At 42.8% G+C, this 20,157-nt stretch overlaps 1 protein-coding gene across 9 annotated transcripts in view; it reads left to right on the plus strand.

Annotated features, from left to right (window-relative positions):
* Positions 1-188: 188 nt before the first annotated feature.
* The window catches only part of LOC129810906 (unconventional myosin-IXb-like), a 104,717-nt gene continuing 84,748 nt past the window's right edge, over positions 189-20,157 (plus strand). For 7 of the 9 annotated variants that reach the window (XM_055861895.1, XM_055861890.1, XM_055861893.1 and 4 more), the window contains exon 1: positions 189-576. The gene's annotated coding sequence lies outside the window, so the exon portion shown is untranslated. The remainder of the gene's footprint in view (positions 577-20,157) is intronic. The other 2 variants (XM_055861898.1, XM_055861891.1) reach the window with 2 other exon arrangements.

Here is a 20,157-nt window from a genome sequence, read left to right on the forward strand (position 1 = left end):
ATTTCTTGATGGCACAATAAAAGTGGCTGTTGATTAAAAAAAAATATATATATTTGTAATCAACTAATGATATTGCAATGTGTTGAAATGCGGGCTTTTATCTAGATTTTTTTTTTATTGCCATAACTAAAGTGACGTTATCATTGTGCTGCTGGCAGAATAGTACTTTGCTAGAAAAAGGAAGTAGAGTAGCTGGCTAGCAGTTATTAGTCAGCTCGTGAAGCCAGCCAGTAGGTTTGAAAAGGATGTACAATTTAACGTATTTTACAACAAGACAGGTTTTAATATTCGGGTAAGATAGCAAACAGGTACACCACCTTGTAGATACATAACTTTGCGGGTTGCTTATGTTTTTTTCTGTTAGCTAATTTAATTGCGTAATTTTACTGCTTGATTCTGAACGACAACGTCCTTAGCTAACAGGCTAACGTTAGCTGAAGGTATTTGGTTAGCCAGTCTTGATTTAATCAAAAAGGGAACTACAAAAGTAGCTTTTTAAATTATCCGTCAGTTGTATGCGGGAAATACAATAAGGAAAGGAGTCATCTTAGACAATGAGAAAAACAACTGAACAAGGTAAGATAATGTATGTTTATCTAGCTTGTTCTGAACGTAAGTTTGTCAATGAACAAATCAATTAAATAAGGGAAGCAGACCCTAGAAAGAATTGTTGTGCCGTATCCAAATCATTTGGTGTAGGAGTTTTAGTGAACAAAGTGTCGCTATAGTAATCATTAGTGATAAGACATTTCACTGCAGTTCATTGATGTCTATAATTCAAGTTACCTTATTGTCTACTTCCTCTTTTTGATTCTCATTCCAATGTCCAAAAAAAGCAGCCAGACAAGTTGGTAGTGAACTTAACAAAACCCATTTGCCTCTATGAATTGTGACGAGTGCTCTTGCTCATTGTATGTATGTATTTGTGTAAGCTCAGACAAGTGTAGCTGACATGTTTTATGGCACAGATGACACATCTTGGAGCAAAAAAGAGTGGGGTAGCCAAGCTTCAAAGTTAGAGGACTCTCCTCTGTAATTCAGTCCCACGTCCTTTCACCTCCACCCAACCACATGCTGCCAAAATCCTCCACAGCACTGTAGCTACATTACTAATGTATGACCTGTGGAAAAACTTAATCACAAACAGAAAAAGACCAAATAGGAACAAGGTCGTTCCATGTCATTTCAGCAAGCCACGACACCCATCATCTCCGGTTACAGAAACAAATTCAGAACAGTTGGAAGCAGATAAGATAAGCATTCAGGTAACATTATTTTGTTGAAATGTAATTATATCTTTAAGAAATTAAGGTAATTGATTGCAACCATATTGGCCATTTAAAAGTTTTATGATTCATATAATTTCGAATGAATATAGTACCTAACACATGATTTGGACCAAACTTTTTTTCTAATGAGTAAGACTTGAGGAATTCAAAGAAATGGTCAAAAGCCAACTACGGTGCCACAAATTTCTTTGCATTGTGGCCCAAATCCAATGAATGGGAGTTAAAAATAAAAACCCCACCTGGAACAGCACCATTTAGTGGTCAGAAACTGGTAATATAAGGATGTAAGCGGTGACATAAACCCAACAACTTCAATGACTAATTTCTCTGGACAGGGGGAGAAAAACCCCCTCACCAAATTCACTGAAAATACATTATGTAGGATGAAGAAACAATGCTCAGAGCCCCAGCTCCATACTACTTGTCAAACATAGAGAACTGATACTACACTGCTCAAAAAAAATAAAGGGAACACTTAAACAACACAATGTAACTCCAAGTCAATCACACTTCTGTGAAATCAAACTGTCCACTTAGGAAGCAACACTGATTAACAATAAATTTCACATGCTGTTGTGCAAATGGAATAGACAAGAGGTGGAAATTATAGGCAATTAGCAAGACACCCCCAAAAAAGGAGTGATTCTGCAGGTGGTGACCACAGACCACTTCTCAGTTCCTATGCTTCCTGGCTGATGTTTTGGTCACTTTTGAATGCTGGCGGTGCTCTCACTCTAGTGGTAGCATGAGACGGAGTCTACAACCCACACAAGTGGCTCAGGTAGTGCAGTTCATCCAGGATGGCACATCAATGCGAGAACGTTCTCCACGGCGTCTCCAGACTATCACGTCTGTCACATGTGCTCAGCGTGAACCTGCTTTCATCTGTGAAGAGCACAGGGCGCCAGTGGTGAATTTGCCAATCTTCGTGTTTTCTGGCAAATGCCAAACGTCCTGCACGGTGTTGGGCTGTAAGCACAACCCCCACCTGTGGACGTCGGGCCCTTATACCACCCTCATGGAGTCTGTTTCTGACCGTTTGAGCAGACACATGCACATTTGTGGCCTGCTGGAGGTCATTTTGCAGGGCTCTGGCAGTGCACCTCCTTGCACAAAGGCGGCGGCAGCGGTCCTGCTGCTGGGTTGTTCCCCTCCTACATCCTCCTCCACGTCTCCTGATGTACTGGCCTGTCTCCTGGTAGCGCCTCCATGTTCTGGACACTACGCTGACAGACACAGCAAACCTTTTTGCCACAGCTCGCATTGATGTGCCATCCTGGATGAACTGCACTACCTGAGCCACTTGTGTGGGTTGTAGACTCCGTCTCATGCTACCACTAGAGTGAGAGCACCGCCAGCATTCAAAAGTGACCAAAACATCAGCCAGGAAGCATAGGAACTGAGAAGTGGTCTGTGGTCACCACCTGCAGAATCACTCCTTTTTTGGGGGTGTCTTGCTAATTGCCTATAATTTCCACCTTTTGTCTATTCCATTTGCACAACAGCATGTGGAATTTATTGTTAATCAGTGTTGCTTCCTAAGTGGACAGTTTGATTTCACAGAAGTGTGATTGACTTGGAGTTACATTGTGTTGTTTAAGTGTTCCCTTTATTTTTTTGAGCAGTGTATAATAATCCTATACATTTTAAATGGCCAGCTTGTGTGCAATCAATTAGCTGAATTTCGCAGTGATCAAATTCAATTCAATAAAATAATGTTCCTGGAATACTAATCTCATCTGTTTCTAACAGAAGCGATTTCAGAACAATCTGAGATGGGGAGTGCCAATCGTCTTTCTTGTCCTTTTTAAGGTGCAAGGTCCCAACAGTGAAATTAGGTGTAGGTTTAGCTGCAGTCTGTCATTCTTGAACTTGCTATTTGGTGTTATTCCAGTGGCGGTGTGTAATGAGCAAGTCATTTCCTCCTGATGAAATAATGTGTTTACACTTCCCTCTCTAAGCTGCTCTGTTTGCCATGTGTCTGCATTTAGTGGCCCTTACAGCTTCAACTTCTTTGAAAGATTTCTGTGCTGAACAAGATACAGCGACCATTTCGGCCCCTAACTCTGATTGGTTTCCTGTTCCCCAATCAGGTTTACTAATCTAATAAATAGAGACTTTGTTTCATAGCTAACTCAAATGCCTTGGAATGTTAAAGATATGAAAGACAGGGTTTCATTTGAATCATTTTCTTCTGGATGCACTGCAGAAAGCACAAAGGCTTTTTGTTGTCTTAAGGGCCATATGGCCCCTGGCTCATACCCCATTGCCCTACTGTTGTCAGGCTACTGGTGTTGGAAAAGTGGGAGGGTTAAAGCTCAGGGTGATGTTCCATTTTTAGGAGTCGGGAGTTCTAATTGGCCTAAACAGCCTGGCAGATGCAAGTGGGTGGAAAGATGATCAACGTAATTTCTCTATCAGCCAGATACGTCTTGATATTCACTCCACATTTACAACATTTTGATAAAGGAATGCTTTGATACCATAATTTTACACGCAGAAGTCTATTCTCTCTGGTAGTAGGCTAATGTGATAGAAAATATTTGCTCCGTATCTCAGTACATAGGCTAACTTAACAGAAATCCACACTTGTGTTGATTTCATCCACAATCCTATTTCCTATTTGCACAGGCAACATTGCTTTTGTATAAGCAACTAAGCAGATGGAAAGCTCTTTTCAGAGAAGTCTCATCAGTTTGATAAATTCACCAAAACTAAGCCATTGAGGTCTAGCACTCTTATACAGGAACTGTTGTTGTTCCCTGTTCTATGTCTTATCAAGCACACAGCATGTTACACAACTGCATTTTTAATTATAGGTTATTTCCTAGGCCCTACATTTCTTAGTCTCATACTATAGCCTTAATGAATGATGCTACTGTACAATGAGTGTACAAAACATTAAGAACACCTGCTCTTGTCATAAGCCTGACCAGGTGAAAGCTATGATCCCTTATTGATGTCACTTGTTAAATCCACTTCAATTAAGGGAAGGCGACAGGTTAAAGAATAATTTAATCCTTGAGACAATTGAGACATGGATTGTGTATGTGTGCCATTCAGAGGGTGAATGGACAAGACAAAAGATTTAAGTGCCTTTGAACAGGGTATGGTAGTGGGTGCTAGGGACAGCGGTTTGTGTCAAGAACTGCAACACTGCAGTGTTTTTCATGCTCAACAGTTTCCTGTGTGTATCAAGAATGGTCCACCACCCAAAGAACATCCAGTCAACTTGGCACAACTGTGGGAAGCATTGAAGTCAACATGGGCCAGCATCCATGGGGAACTTTTTTGACACACTAGTCCATGGCCCGAAGAATTGAGGCTGTTCCGAGGGGGAGGGGCACGCAACTCAATATTAGAATGGCGTTCCTAATGTTTGGTGTACTCCGTGTATGTCGGAGGCTTGAGTGTAAGCCATTGACTGTATGGTGTAGGCCTATTGTGTTTTTAATTGTGTGGAAATGTGTTTCTTATTTTTAGATGATGACTCTCAGAAGTGGTTAAGCAAAGTGATGTAATGGGTGGGTGTGTTTTAGTGAAGAGATGAAAGCTGTCTGTGAACCATATCTAGCGATCTTATCTCCCAAGCCCGTTCCTGACTGTGTCGTTCTGAGTTTCTCGAATAACTTGGAAAGTCACCCTCATTTTTCCACGTAGGCCCCAAGCAATGATGACTCATGGATACTTTGCGAAATTAGGTCAGAGAAAGTATACTGAACAAAAATATAAACACAACATGGAAAGTGTTGGTTTCATGAGCTGAAATAAAAGATCCCAGAAATTTTCCATGCGCACAGAAAGCTTATTTCTCTCAGATTTTGTGAACAAATTTGTTTAAATCCCTGTTAGTGAATATTTCTCCTTTGCCAAGATTATCCAGCCACCTGACAGGTGTGGCATATCAAGAAGCTGATTAAACAACATGATCATTACACAGGTACACATTGTGCTGGGTACAGTAAAAGGCCACTCTAAAATGTGCAGTTTTGTCACACACACAATGCCACAGATGTCCCAAGTTGAGGGAGTGTGCAATTGGCATGCTGGCTGCAGGAATGTCCATCAGAGCTGTTACCAGCGTATTCAATGTTCATTTCTTTACCATAAGCCGCCTTCAACGGCATTTTAGAGAATTTGTCAGTACGTCCAACAGGCCTTAATCATTAGGCCCTGCCTCCCGGGTGGCGCAGTGGTCTAGGGCACTGCATCGCAGTGCTAACTGCGCCACCAGAGTCTCTGGGTTCGCGCCCAGGCTCTGTCGCAGCCGGCCGCGACCGGGAGGTCCGTGGGGCGACGCACAATTGGCATAGCGTCGTCCGGGGTAGGGAGGGTTTGGCCGGTAGGGATATCCTTGTCTCATCGCGCTCCAGCGACTCCTGTGGCGGGCCGGGCGCAGTGCGCGCCAACCAAGGGGGCCAGGTACACGGTGTTTCCTCCGACACATTGGTGCGGCTGGCTTCCGGGTTGGAGGCGCGCTGTGTTAAGAAGCAGTACGGCTGGTTGGGTTGTGCTTCGGAGGACGCATGGCTTTCGACCTTCGTCTCTCCCGAGCCCGTACGGGAGTTGTAGCGATGAGACAAGGTAGTAATTACTAGCGATTGGATACCACGAAAATTGGGGAGAAAAATGGGATAATAATAATAATAAAAAAAAAAAAATCATTAGGCCCTAATCTATGGATTTCACATGACTAGGCAGGGGCACAGCCATGGGTGGGCCTGGGAGGGCACAGGCCCACCCACAAGGGAGACGGGGCCCACCCATGGGTGCACCCCTGCCCAGTCATGTGAAATCCATAGACTAGGGCATAATGAATTTATTTCAATATACCGATTTCCTTTTGAACTGTAACACAGTAAAATTGCTGCCTGTTGCATTTTATATTTTTGCTTAGTATATAATTAAGTAGGCCTATGCATGATACATTCACTTTTTATATGTGACTTTATAGATAGGAAACCATTCTGGTTTAATAGGTATCCATGTTTGGACTTGGAGTGTGGAGCAGGATGTGTAGCCCAGTGCTTCCAGGGTCAGATTTTTTTATTATCCTCCAAATGGTAAAGAACAGGGTTTGGGAATCTGATCCTAGATCTGTCGTTCTCTTGTTAGAAACACTAATGAGTCCCCCAGCTCCCTCGGTCTGTTTATATGCTGCCTGGTCTACCTGTGGAAGTAGTCAAAGCCACCTGCCCTTGCATGACACTATAAAACAGAGTCTCAGCAGTTATTCAGTGGCGTTGAAATTATTTTAGAAGATGAAAGGACTTAAACTCACACAATTGCAGGACTTGAGACTGCGACCAAAACAGTAGACCCTTTGACATGGCGGTGCAACATCAATTTAAAATTGGTCGCTAGGGTGGCAGTGAATTGTTTTCATTGGTCACATTATTTTTTTCGTTTACAATTTGCTTTTTATTATCAAGATTTATTTAAACAGCAATGGGTATGCAAACCAGGTATCAAAAAGTTTGTTCCGAAGTCATATTTAAATCTTTGCGATGGACAATTCAGTCATGAACTGTTTGAATTAAAATTGTCGAAAGGCTTTCCCAAAAAACCTTCCATTTACATTGTGCAGTACAAAACACTGCTAGTCAAACACAGGTCTCTTGTAAGGTGCACAATTTAATTAATGGGAAACTCCACCCTCCACATTGGGGGGAGTGTTCCCAGACCGCAAAAGTGTTTTCTGATGTTGTGGACTTAGAATGTAAAAAAATAAATATATATATCAGCAAAAAAAGAAACAGCCCTTTTTCAGGACCCTGTCTTTCAAAGATAATTCGTAAAAATCCAAATAACTTCACAGATCTTCATTGTAAGGGGTTTAAATACTGTTTCCCATGCTTGTTCAATGAACCATGAACAATTCATGAACATGCACCTGTGGAATGGTCGTTAAGACAAACAGCTTACAGATGGTATGCAATTTAAGGTCACAGTTATGAAAACTTAGGACACTAAAGAGGCCTTTCTACTGACTCTGGAAAACACCAAAAGAAAGATGCCCAGGGTCCCTGCTCATCTGCGTGAACTTGCCTTAGGCATGCTGCAAGGAGGCATGAGGACTGCAGATGTGGCCAGGGCAATAAATTGCAATGTCCGTACTGTGAGACGCCTAAGACAGCGCTACAGGATGGACAGCTGATTGTCCTCGCAGTGGCAGACCACGTCTAACAACACTTGCACAGGATCGGTACATCCGAACATCACACCTGCGGGACAGGTACAGGATGGTAACAACTGCCCGAGTTACACCAGGAACGCACAATCCCTCCGTCAGTGCTCAGCCTGCCCGCAATAGGCTGAGAGAGGCTGAACTGAGGGCTTGTAGGCCTGTTGTAAGGCAGGTCCTCACCAGACATCACCGGCAACAACGTCGCCTATGTGCACAAACTCACCGTCGCTGGACCAGACAGGACTGGCAAAAAGTGCTCTTCACTGACGAGTCGCGGTTTTGTCTCACCAGGGGTGATGGTCGGATTCGTGTTTATCGTCGAAGGAATGAGTGTTACACCAAGGCCTGTACTCTGGAGCAGGATCGATTTGGAGGTGGAGGGTCCGTCATGGTCTGTGGTGGTGCCACAGCATCATCGGACTGCGCTTGTTGTCATTGGAGGCAGGCAATCTCAACACTGTGTGTTACAGGGAAGACATCCTCCTCCCTCGTGGTACCCTTCCTGCAGGCTCATCCTGACATGACCCTCCAGCATGACAATGCCATACTGCTTGTTCTGTGTGTGATTTCCTGCAAGACTGGAATGTCAGTGTTCTGCCATGCCCAGCGACGAACCCATTGAGCACGTCTGGGACCTGTTGGATCGGAGAGGGAGGTCTCGGGCCACCCCCCCAGAAATGTCTGGGAACTTGCAGGTGCCTTGGTGGAAGAGTGGGGTAACATCTCACAGCAAGAACGGGCAAATCTGGTGCAGTCCATGAGGAGGAGATGCACTGCAGTACTTAATGCATTTGGTGGCCACACCAGATACTGTTATTTTTGATTTTGATCCCCCCTTTGTTCAGGGACACATTATTCCATTTCTGTTAGTCACATGTCTGTGGAACTTGTTCAGTTAATGTCTCAGTTGTTGAATCTTATGTTCATACAAATATTTACACATGTTAAGTTTGCTGAAAATAAATGCAGTTGACAGTGAGAGGACATTTGTTTTTGCTGAGTTACATATTGCTATCCCAATTTTTTTTTTTTTGAGTGAACCTGAATAAACTAGGACACCTGGAACAATAATTGGCATGGGCCTTCAGATCCTCCGTTCTACAGCTGCACCATTGAGAACATCTTGACTGGCTGCATTACCGCTTGGCATCCGACCGCAAGGCGCTACAGAGGGTGGTGTGTACAGCCCAGTACATCACTGGGGCCGAGCTCCCTGCCATCCTTTGCCTGGCTAGCTCAACCGGTAGAGCATGAGACTCTTAATCTCAGGGTCGTGGGTTCGTGCTCCACGTTGGGCGCTCTGTTTGGGGCTCCCGAGTGGCGCAGTCATCTAAGGCACTGCATCTGAGCTGTAGCCGTCACTACAGACCCTGGTTCGATTCCAGGCTGTAACAGAACCGGACGGGATTAGGAGTCCCATAGGGCGACACACATTTGGCCCAGGGTCATCCGGGTTAAGGTTTGGCTGGGATAGGCCGTCAATGTTAATAAGAATTTGTTCTTAACTCACTTGGCTAGTTAAAAAAAAAATGTGTATGTATATATTTCACACACACAGGCGGTGTCAGAGGAAGGACCTAAAAATTGTCAGACTCCAGCCACCGAAGTCATAGACTGTTCTCTCTGCTACCGCACCGCAAGCATAACTGATGCTCCAAGTCTGGAACCAACATGACCCTGAACAGCTTCTACACCCAAGCCATAATACTGCTAAATAGGTAACCAAATAGCTAGCTGGACGATCTGCATTGACCCCCCCCTTTGGACTAACTCTTCTGACTCGGCACATACGCTGATGCTACTGCTTATTATCTATCCTGTAGCTTAGTCACTTTACCCCTACCCATATGTACAGTGCCTTCAGAAAGTATTCATACCTGTGGACTTATTCCACATTTTGTTGTTACAGTCTGAATTCAAAATGGATTTTGTCACCCATCTACACACAATAACCCACAATGAAAAAGTGAAAACATGTTTTTATGTTTGCAAATTTGTTAACAATGAAATAGAGAAATATCTCATTCATTATACTTCGTAGAAGCGTTTAAATTATGCTTTCCCGGGCCAGTATTCTTTTCATTCGAGCCAGTAGCTTTCAGTTGGCACTGGCAAATTTACCTGGATGTCAAGCCCTGCATGCTAATTTAAAAGATGGCTAGTCATTATTAGCCTGGTTCTGTATAGAATGCAGGTACATTTATGGGACACAGGTCATTATCGTTGCACAGTGTCAAAAGATCGGTACGACCAGATCAAGAGCTGGTGCAATCAACTGGAAAAAGTTTGTTTGGATCCCTGACTTGGAGAGGAGCTGCTGCCTTGAAATGACAGTTCTGTAATAAATAGGCTAGGCCAAGTTGTGACTTTACTTTGAAATGACATCTAATGGAACTGTTAAGTCACTAGACAAATGAGAATGAATTAGCCTTAAGTTACTATGTGATAACATCGCTGAGGACATTTCTTGGCATGAAGGTCGTGGACACGTAGAGGCCTGTCTTTGTGTTTTTCAGGGAGGCTGTTTTCTTCCTGTCTCCTGTTGAAGAATACTGGGATGGGCAGGGAGGAGTGATCCTTTGTTAGTGTAGTTTACCTTTAGGCTTTCATAGTTAAGAACAAAATATTATTTACAAACTTGCCTAGTTTAAATAAAGGTTAAATAAAAACTTATCAGTTCCCTCACCAAGTAACTCATTCACTGTCCATAGGCTAGTGTTCAAAAAATGTGACAACAAGTTGTCATTATGTAGGCATATTACAGTAATGCACTCCTTTAAGAACATCTGTCCCAATTTATATTTTCATTAATTCCAAGTACAGTATAGGAGTTTGTACCAGCATATTTAAACACTAAGCCATTGGTTCTTATAAGCTCAGCAGGGTGCCCTGAACTGGTAATTTCTGAAAAGCTTGTCCAATGTAGGCTAGAATATGGAGTGGTCCTTGCAGGTGTTGGGGCCCAGGTCCTCTCTGTCTCTGTCCGTGAGTGGCTGAGGTTTTGGTCAGAGCAGGCCTCTAATCCAGAGTAGCCCTGCCTGCAGTATATTGACAGGAATGCTCCTGGGTGTGTCGTTTTGTGGGGAGAAGGAAGAAAAAGAACTTTGAATCCTGCAGTGAGCAGCAAACCAAGCTATGTGGTGCGGATTTGGCGACGACGTGTGTTTTTGGTACTTTTTAAACGTATGGAAAACGCTTAAGCTGGAGACAGAACTTGGACGGCACTCCACAATCCTGCTGGCAACTCTGATCTCTCAATGTGGGCAATCTGAATTTATTGCGAGTTTATAAATAGCGGTAATTGCAGTGTATAAGTGAAAAAGCCAGACTGTCAATTTGAAGGCATATATTTGTTTGGGGCTGTTGTGCTGAGCCTTCATTCAGGCCACCACAGCCATCATAAAATAACATACACATAATGAAGTTAAACATAATGACGTCATGATGATGAATGATCAAAGACTAAACTATGTGTTTAGCTGGAGTTTTAGTGAAGCTTAATGTTCATCCACAAAATGCAACAATTTTCTAGCACAGTGACGTGTGAAGTGTGTGAGTCATGGACAGATGACTGCATTTAAAAGCCACTTGTCGCATCATGCACGTCAAACGAGCTATCCCAGAAGATGGTGTAGGCTTAGACAACGTCTTAATATGCATTTTAAAGACCACATCACAGGTTTAGGGGCATCCCCTGTAGACATTTTCCTTGGTTGTCTTGCCCAGACAGGGAGGGAGGTACCCAAACAGGTACTGGTAGTGTTTTTAAATATTTTATTCCTGTAGACTAGGCCATTCCACATTATAAATAATATGCTGTAAAATTAGTATCCCAGGTCAAGTAGAGACTATTGGACCATGGCTCTACACCCACCCGCTACCGGTTCGGTCCCTGAGCTTAGCTCTCTCAGGAAGAGCGCTGTCTGGCCGTGTGTGTGGTGTGGACAGGATGACTGGTTGTTTGCCCTGGTGAGAAGTAATGCATTCCCCCTCCATCCTTTGTGGTCAGGGAGCCAGGCCCAGAGACATGACAGGCATTCCCCTGCACCAGACCCAGTCCTAGCATCCACCTTAAACCTGGCTTCTCCAGAATCCCAATGATCAGTCAAGGCCACCCTGTTTTCTCCCTTTCCTCTGACTAGCAGTACAGGTCCTGGGTGCGCTTTGGTTTCCTGTTTTAGAACATTAGCCTGATACTGATGTTTCATAAACTTTAGAATTGCTGTAATATGTCCATGGCTGACTTAATTGAATTGGTTGCGATGTGAAAAGTTACGTCTATATGAAGTGACGTGAATTCCCCCGCTGCTCCTCATGTTGATGATGATGATGATGAATATCAGTGGCCCGTTCCAGTGCCACAGTTCCAAGGTTCCTCTGGAGACCAAGGCCCAGTAAATAAACCCTTATAAATAAACACTGCGTACTTAAGAGAACACTGTGAGAGAAAATAACACGAGACTGAAGAGACCCGTTCATAATGGAGCTCCCACCCACCATTTTGATTTGACGATTAACGACAGAGGATGGGCGCAAAGGAGGGAAATCTTTGAAAAAATAAATAAATCAGCCAGGCGAGGCAATAATAGTGACGAACGATTCCCATTGAATGTGCCAGCTAGTCCAGCAATGGACTGAACTGAACTCGGTATATGTTCCAGGCTGCAGCTCGAGCTGGCTGTGGAGTGAGGGATGCCTTAACGATTAGGGTGAGTGATGGGTGGGAAAGAACAGAAGACCTTGATTCAGTGTTTAGTATTGCCCGGGTTCACCTGGTTGCGTTTGCTTGTGGTCTATTTTTACTTTTTTCCAGGTCTGTCTGTTCACGGCTGAATGTCTCCAAATTTATGTTTGAGTGGAAGGATTCTATATCTTGCTGAATGTTAATATAACAGACATTCTAGGGTCATTTGGTGTGGCCGGTAGCCTAGTGTTTAGGTTGCAAGATCGAATCCTCGAGCTGACAAGGTAAAAATCTGTTTTGCCCATGAGCAAGGCAGTTAACCCACTGTTCTTAGGCCGTCATTAAAACTAAGAATTTCTTCTTAACTGACTTGCCGAGTTAAATAAAGGGTCCATATGGAAGTGGCACTGTCAGCAGGCCTAGACCACATTTTATGGTTCGGGGCAACATTGTGGTTTTGAGTTTAGTTCAGCAAAATGTGATCAAGTTCGTCCTTTGAACTGACTTACCAAAACAATGTGCCTGAAGCGTTTAGATCATAGTTTGTCACTTTACTGACCATCTGTGGATTTTCAAGGTGAGAAAGGAGTTATCCTTCCTAAAATGGTTGTAGTCATACCTTTTTAGTGCAGGAACCCCGACAGGGCACCCAAACATCACCAGGGGTACGCCACGGTGAAGACTGCTCCACTGCCTTATAGGAGGAGATTACACAAGCCCTCCTTGGTAACAGACAAGCTCCTTAAATCAACATGCTGTTTTATGGCAATCCCGGTTGAACACATGTTTTAGTCTGACGGGGTGTGGTCAGGGTTTAGTACTTGACCTTAAGCTCCTGTCTCCAGAGCATTGTCTACTAGGAGTAGGAGGGAGGTAGCATGGGAGGTCTTAGCTAGGGGGGAGGGAAAAGTTAGTGGCTATTCTGGTGCCACAATGGAGTCATGTGTTTTTTAGAGCAGTGGCCCACATGAGTGCTCCCGCACAATATCCCCTCTGTCTGCCTCCTTGCCACAACTTCCCATTCACCTCTTGATTTCTGCCACTTGACGCTCACAGCTGCTCCCTCCACGCCTCCCCTTCCTTCTTGCCCACGTCTTGAGACCCGACCCCCGTCTCTGTGCTCAGGCTTATTCAGGAGGGATGCAACATTACAGAATTTACAGACATGTTTCGATGGGATGTAGATTAACAGTTGTCAGCTCTAGAGGCCTCTAAACTGTAAATAGTCCGCTCTATGGTTTATTTATCCAAAATCCTGCTCCCCACTGACCTAACCCCCACCAGGTCTGAGCAGTTTAGGGCAAAAGCAGGATATCCTGAGCCATGGAATGCTCTGGATTTCCTTATTGTAAAGGTAACGTTTCATGTGACCGCATTGAGTTGAGTTTCGGCTCATCCGCCTGACTGAAGGCACATTTCCCCTTTAACGCCACCATCTCTGCCATCCCCATCCATTCAAGCTGCCTTCTGGTTAAAAGAATCTTCTGCTGGGAACTCCTCTATTCTCATGCATGCAGGTCCTCTGGATTGAACGTTTGCATGTGATTAAACCTCATGTTGGTCTGCTGCAGGCCATGGCTTGTGGTTTATAGACTTGTTAGCTGACAACGTCCCAAACGATGGGGCAGAAGTCTGGTGTGTTATGATTCTGGACGGTCAGGTAACTGGCAACAATGACAAGACGTTTCCATGTTGGGAATCGTAGGTGGCTTGTTTCAGCTCATTGCATCTTGTTATTGATACCTTGTTTTGACTCCTGACACATCTATACTAATATGGCAAAAATCCACTGCTAACCAACTAAATGTAATGTCTCAAATATATCACTACAGTTACTTGTCACATGCATTATAAACAACAGGTGTAGACTAACAGTGAAATACTTAATTATGGGTAGGGCTGTTACGGTGACCACAAACGAGTCATGACGGCAGTCAAATTCCACTTGACCGTTTTGTCTTCGTAATTGGGCTTCTCCAAGAGCTGATGCTGCTGATGGTCATTAGGAGCCTACCAAACTTGCTTACTGCCTGGTACTCAGCACTCTATCCATTTTTATTTTTTTACTTAACCTTTATTTAACTAGGCAAGTCAGTTAACTTCTTACTGGCAGGTAGGACGGTAGCGTCCTATCTCGACAACTTCCGGTGTAATTGCAGAGTGCGAAATTCAAATTATAGAAATATTTAACATTCATGAAAATACAAGTGTCATACATCAAAATAAAGCTTAACTTCTTGTTAACCTCTAACGAGCACCTACCCCGGGTCCGGGAGCACCCCCCCCCACACTGATTAGCATCGATAGCATAGCGTCACAATTAAATAATAGCATCTAAATATCATTAAATCACAAGTCCAAGACACCTAATGAAAGATACAGATCCTGTGAATAAAGCCACCATTTCAGATTTTTAAAATGTTTTACAGGGAAGACAAAATATGTAAATCTATTAGCTAACCACGTTAGCAAAAGACATCACTTTTCTAACTCCATCAGTTTCTTACTCCATCAGGTGCTATCACCAATTCGGCTAAACTAAGATATTGATAGCCACTAACCAAGAAAAAACCTAATCAGATGACAGTCTGATAACATATTTATGGTATAGGATAGGTTTTGTTAGAAAAATGTGCATATTTCAGGTAGATTTCATAGTTTACAATTGCACCCACCGTCACAAATGGACTAGAATAAATAAATAGAGCAACGTGTATTACCTAATTACTAATGATCAAACATTTCGTAAAAATACACAGCATACACTAATCGAAAGACACAGATCCTGTGAATACAGACAATATTTCAGATTTTCTAAGTGTCTTACAGCAAAAACACAATAAATCGTTATATTAGCATACCACATGTTCAAACATTACCCCAGCATAGATTCTAGCCAAAGAGAGCGATAACGTCAACATTGCCAAAATATATACATTTTTTCACTAACCTTCTCAGAATTCTTCCGATGACACTCCTGTAACATCATATTACACAATCCATATAGAGTTTGATCGAAAATGTGCATATTTAGCGGCACAAATCGTGCTTACACAATGGAAACAGTGTTCAACTACTCAAGCAATCTGCCCGGCGCCATTTTGAAAATACAAATATTTTTATCAAAAACTATTCATAAACTTGACTAAAAAAATACAGGTTGGACATGAAATGAAAGATCCATTAGTTATTAATGCAAACGCTGAATTAGATTTTTAAAATTAACGTTACTAGACATACAGTGTGCGTTACAGCCAGACTAGTGCTGCAATAATCGCGTCACTAATCGCCATTATGGAGTTTACATTTTTCCACATAAAAACGGAATAACATCATAAATAGCTCTTACTTTTCGACGAGCTTCCATCAGAATCTTGGCATGGTGGTTCTTTGTCCAAAATAATCGTTGCTTGGTTGTAAAACGTTGCATTCAACTTCTGATATAGCAGCTAACTATAGCTAACAATTGCTAACATTAGCTAACGTGTCCAAATCCTCAATACGCAATACTGAGGAAATTCCGAAAAATAGCAATATACTCGCATAATCTGATATAACTCGGTTTCAAATAGCTTCGTTATGATGTTTCTAACACCTATATCAAATTAAATTACAGACTGATATATCTAAAGTTCATTAGTGAGCGTTCGAAAATGGCATCCCCAGGTCTCTCTCTGCGTAAAGTTCAACGTCGAAAAGAAGGCGTACCTCACTCCTTGGTCTTTTATAACCTCTGAGAGTTACGTAGGAGGCCCATTCCACTTCTCATTGCTTACTGACATCCAGGGGAAGGCGGGTGCAGTTCGTGTCGTTCCATAGGATATACACACCCCTTTAAACTGAACTGAGATCAGAGCTTCGCTCTCAGACCTTCGCAAAACCTGTCATGGATTTCGCTGTAGAAAGAGTTCTGTTCCACTCAGAGACATAATTCAAACGGCTATAGAAACTAGATAGTGTTTTCTATCCAATAATAACAATAATATGCATATTGTACGATCAAGAATTGAGTAGGAAGCCGTTTCATCTGTAGAGACAATTATGCTAATTTGAAACAGCACCCCCTATAGTCGCAAGACGTTAATCCAGCCGCTGTGTCAGATTTCAAAAAGGCTTTACGGCGAAAGCACACCATGCGGTTATCTGAGGACAGCGCCCCGCATTCAAAAGCATGAAAAACATTTTTCAACCAGGCAGGTGTGCCCCGAAAGTCAGAAATGGCGATATAATAAATGCCTTACCTTTGAAGATCTTCTGTTGGCACTCCAAAAGATCACAAATGGTCCTTTTGTTCGATAATGTCCTTCTTTATATCCCCAAAAACTCAGTTTAGCTGGCATGCTTCATTCAATAATCCACCGGTTTCCCTCCTTCAAAATGAATCCCAAATGTTACCAATGACAAGTCAAACAATGTTTATAATCAAACCTCAGGTACCCTAATACGTAAATAAACAATAACATTTAAGGCAGAGTATCGTTATTGTCTTTACCGGAGATTAACAACAAAGGTCTGTATCATACCTTGTCAGCTCGGGGATTCAATCTAGGAACCTTTCGGTTACTGGCCAAACGCGCTAACCACTAGCATACATGCCGCTACCTGCCACTTTATTGTCCCGCTAATCAAAACAAATTGTATTTGTCAACTGCGCCGAATACAAGGTGTAAGGTGTAGACCTTACAGTGAAATGCTTACTTACAAGCCCTTAACCAACAATGCAGTTAAGAAGAAAAAAAGAAAGAAAAGAAAAGTGAGGTAAGAATAACAAATAATTAAAGAGCAGCAGTAAATGACAATAGCGGGGCTATATACAGCGGTTAACGGTACAGAGTCGAGGTAATATGTACATGTAGGTAGACATGTACAGTCACTCTGACATTAATGCAAATGTTATCGAATATCTAATCAAACACTTCGCGAGCTCATGTTGCACAACATTTCTATAGGCTAACAACAAAGTAGCGCTCATTACTTGCATGTGACTTTTTCCAACATTTGTATCATAACTAAAGTTACATAAATAACTCTAAGCATATAGGAGGAACTGTGTCTTTTAACCACTCAACACAGAATACCCGCATGTGCGCACTCCCTCAAATTGTTGGAGAAAATATACTTTATTTAATTCAGCTATGTTCAATTGTATTCATCATATTATAAAATAATGCCAAGCAAATGTTGTCTATGAACTTGTGTAGCCCACAGCTAATTGGCATACTCAGAGTATGCTATTCTGTTCTTCTGAAATGGACTACATTTTCTTCATACCATGCTTCTTTAGACTTGTCTAAAATAAATAATGGGTTTATTGTGATGGTGTAGGCTATATTACATGGGTTTGAGATGTTTTAAAATGTAGATGTTCCAAAGGTCTACATCAGTGGCTTGTAGGCTATGCGTGGAAGCCAGGAAATGCTGAATGTGTATAATTCCCAACAACGCAGATAATTAAAAAAACAAGGAATAAATGCACAATGAGTAACAATAACTTGACTATATACACAGGGTACCAGTACCGAGTTGATGTGCAAGGGTACGAGGTAATTGAGCTAGATATGTACATGTATAATAAACAGTAACGACGGCTTATGCGATGAGTCAAAAGAGTTTGTGCAAAAAGGATCCATGCAGATAGTCCGGGTAGCTTTTGGTTAACTATTTAACCAACAATTTAGCGGTCTTATGGCTTGGGGGTTAGAAGCTGTTCAGGGTCCTGTTGGTTCCAGATATGGTGCATCGGTACCACTTGTTGTGCTGTAGCAGAGAGAAGTCTGACTTGGGTGGCTGTATTCTTTTGAGACCATTTTTAGGGCCTTCCTCTGACACCTCCTGGTATAGAAGTCCTGGATGGCATGGAACTTGGCCATACGCTCTACAGTGCCTTGCGGTCGGATGCCAAGCAGTTGCCATCCCAAGTAGTGGTGCAGCTGTCAAACTTTTTTTTAAGATCTGAGGGCCAATGCCAAATCTTTCCAGCTTCCTGAGGGGGAAGCGGTATGGTTGTGCCCTCTTCACGACTGTGTTGGTGTTTGGACCATTTTAAGTCTTTAGTTATTTGGACACAGGAAGTTGAAGCTCTTGACCTGCTCCACTACAGCCCTGTGGATGGAGGTGTGGTCGGCCCTTCATTTCCTGTAGTGCACGATCAGCTCCTTTTTGTCTTGCTGACGTTGAGGGAATTGTGCTGGCATCACAGTACCAGGTCTCTGATCTCCTTGTAGGCTGTCTCGTCGTTGAGGATTAGGAGTACCACCGTCGTGTTGTCGGCAAACTTAGTGTTGGAGTCGTGTGTGGCTACGTAGTCGTGGGTGAACAATGAGTACAGGAGGTGACTAAGCACCCACCCCTGGGGGGGCCCCCGTGTTCAGGGTCAGCGTGGCGGATATGTTGCCTAACCTCAGCACCTGGGGGCGGCCAGTCAGGAAGTCCAGGATTCAGTTGCCAAGGGAGGTGTTTAATCACAGGGTCCTCGGTTTCAGTGATGAGTTTGGAGGGCACTATGGTGTTGAACGCTGAGCTGTAGTCAATGAACAGCGTTCCCTTATAGGTGTTCCTTTTGTCCAGATGGGAAAGGGTAGTGTGAGTGCAATAGAGGTTGCGTCATCTGTTGGGGCAGTATGCAAATTGGAGTGGGTCCAGGGTGTAGGGCTGGGTGGTATACCGTATTTGACTATATATACCAGTATTGATGCGCGGACCAGTTAGGGTTTTTACTTTACCTTCTATAATGGTATTTTAATTTTTGGTTTGTTAAATGTGATATGACGTTCATTTCTATAGTTTGTACCTCTACTTGTCATCCCTTTCTGCTCTTTCTCTCTCCATGCCGCTTTCCACACAGACCTAGCCCCGTCAACTGTCACTCAAGAAGCACATTTGTTGCTTGACCACGAGACACTTCTGTTCAGTCTGCATGGTCAATGCAGCACATGCAACAATGTTGATGATGACAATGTTTCCACTTTGCCGCTTAATATAAATCCACAAGCGTTCTATATAGGGATGTTAACCGTTCAGCAGCTGAAAATCATGACCGGTCAAAATGCATTTATCGGTCTATTGCTTAATTGAGTGGAATTCAATTGGCACAGCATACAGAGCCTAGTTTAAGGAGCGGAATATCGTATCTCCCCTGACAGCAAGAGTAGCTTCTCACTTGAGTGAAATGTGCTTTTGTAAGCCCAGTCATTGCGCAACAAATAACATGCGATTGCATTTAGAATTGTTTACTTTGATGGCCATGATTTTAAAAGGAGCTATTTTCATTTCTCAACTCGTAATTAAAGCACGTCTCCCATTTGCCGTTAGATTGCATAGGCTATAGTCAGCCTGCCAACTGTTATCAACGCATCACCCCCCACTGCAATGTGAGCTTGAGGCAGGAATTGTCTGAACGCTTTACTTCAAATGAGGCATGTCTTACCTTGTTTCGAAGTAGCCTTGCAAAAATCCATCCATAGAAACGTTGAGACAATTATTTGATAGACTTCCTGATGCCATTAACCAGATTTACTCTCCTGTTCTATTGGATTTCATATCAACTTTCTTTCATTTTCCAGCAGCCGAAGGCACAACACTAGTCATATTAGCAACCTCTTCTAGTTATAGATTCCCCTCTAAATTTCTAAAGGAGATGTTCATCGTTGTCACAACTGCTCGCATTTTGAAAATGATGTTTTATTAGCTGCTTCATTACAGGAGTTGCATGTTCCATAATAGGCTATATCCTTTTGACTGTAAGAAGATAGGCTTATTGTTGCTTACTTTCATTAAGCTATTCATGAAAAATGTTTGGTCCTTGTATGCATGCATAGTATCAGAGAGGAAGAGGCGACGCGTGAGCTTTCACTCTTGCCAAAACAAGCCCATTGTGTTTCTATGTTGCCTGCCTTGGGATGACTACCATTGTTAGGGCAGAGAAATTAGCATCTCGTCATTATATACAGATCTCTGATAGGAATTTCTGTTGGTCACGCCATTTTACTGTTCGGAAT

Source organism: Salvelinus fontinalis, chromosome 14 (assembly GCF_029448725.1).
Source record: "Salvelinus fontinalis isolate EN_2023a chromosome 14, ASM2944872v1, whole genome shotgun sequence".
Taxonomy (NCBI): Eukaryota; Metazoa; Chordata; class Actinopteri; order Salmoniformes; family Salmonidae; genus Salvelinus; species Salvelinus fontinalis.